General features: G+C 39.7%; 1 pseudogene; it reads right to left on the reverse strand.

Annotated features, from left to right (window-relative positions):
* The window catches only part of LOC109373942 (mitochondrial inner membrane protein OXA1L pseudogene), a 45335-nt pseudogene that overhangs the window by 42594 nt on the left and 1065 nt on the right, over nt 1-1676 (reverse strand).

Genomic DNA, 1676 nt, shown 5'->3' on the forward strand with positions numbered 1-1676 from the left:
GTGCATGCTACAGAAAAGAATAAATAGTAATGAAATCAATGTGATGGTGGGAGGTAGTGTTGTATACTGGCTGGTTAGGGAATCCTTGTTAGTAATAAGGGAGTGAGCCACACAGAGAGATGAGAGAGGAGCACTGTAGGGAGTGGGGACAGTAAATGCAAACAGCCTGAGGGTGGAGTGTGCCAGCATTTTCCAGAAACAACAGGGAGGCTGGTTTGGCTAGTTTGTCTGGGGCAGAAGTGTGAGTGGTAGAAGTGGAGGCTATTGTTATAGCAGAGGGATCAGGGTTTTTAGTTCTTTGTAGGCCAAAGTATAGACTAAGGTTTTTCTTCTTGGGAAGATGAGAAGCCATAAGAGTGTATTAAACAGAAGAGTGTCATAACAGTTTTATACTTTAGAATGATCTATCTGAAATATGTGGAGAAGAGATTGAGTTTAGAAAGACTGGAAGTAGGTACAGATAATGTAATGGACTAGGTGAGCTATGATGGTGGTTTGACTAGTGTGGCAGGATTTCAACTGGTAAAAAGTGGGAAGATTCTGAATATATTTTGAAGGTTCAGCTGACAAGACTGGATTTAAGATGTAAGAGAAAAGCAAAATTATAAGTTTTTTTGCATGTATAACCAAACAAATAGCATTTACTGAGAGGTAGAGCCTTGTGAGTTAGGTGGTGGGGAGAGATTTTCTGTTGGTGTGGGAATATGGAAAACTCAGAGATCTGTTTTAGATATATTACGTTTGAAGCCTACATCACCTAGATCAGAGGTCTGCAAACTACTGTCCATGAGCTAAACCTGACTTCCTGATTGTTTTTGTAGGGCCCACAAGCTATGGATGGTTTCCACATTTTCAAATAGCCAAAAAATAAATACTATTTTGTGATAAATCAAATTTATATGAAATGAAAATTTCAGCATCCATACAGTATTATTGTAACATATACACACTGATCTTTTGTGTCTTCTATGGCTGCTCACATGTTCAAAGAGCAGAGCTCAGACCATATGCTAAGCTGAAAATGTTTACTATCTGGCCTTTTACAGAAAAAGCTGCCGACCCCTGACCTTGATGGTCCACCACAACAGCATGCTAGCTTGAACTGCAGGAAAGTTAGGCAGCAGCTTCTCCATCATCCGCTATCAAGAACTGGCCCAATTTTGGCTCACTTCTTCCCAACCTTTGTCCTAAAAAAATTCACATGCATGAGAGGGGGGATGGTAGAAGAGGGAAAAGGTGATCAAATTATATAGTGATGGAAGGAGAACTGACTCTGGGTGGTGAGCACACAATGTGATATACAGATGATGTATTATAGAATTATACACTTGAAACTTCAATAATTTTACTAACCATTGTCACCCCAATCAGCTTAATAATAAAAAAGAAACATCAGTGCTTTAACCAACAGTAGATTACTTGTGGTGAGAATAAACTTCTGTTAGGCCAAGAAAGGAGATGGTGTTTCATATAGGAATTTGAATTCCCCAAAATGTATCATGTGGAGTTTGACTTATTTTGCCCAAGGTATAGCTGCCCTGCCCTGGAAGGACCACTGTGTCACATAGTGTCTAACAGCTATTGTGCTGTCACAATAATCTCCGTGATTATGTCGGCTCATCAGGAGTGGATCATAGGAAGGCTTTTCTACCATCTTAGGATCTGCTAAACACAAA

This window comes from Hipposideros armiger, unplaced genomic scaffold (assembly GCF_001890085.2).
Source record: "Hipposideros armiger isolate ML-2016 unplaced genomic scaffold, ASM189008v1 scaffold_756, whole genome shotgun sequence".
Classification (NCBI taxonomy): domain Eukaryota; kingdom Metazoa; phylum Chordata; class Mammalia; order Chiroptera; family Hipposideridae; genus Hipposideros; species Hipposideros armiger.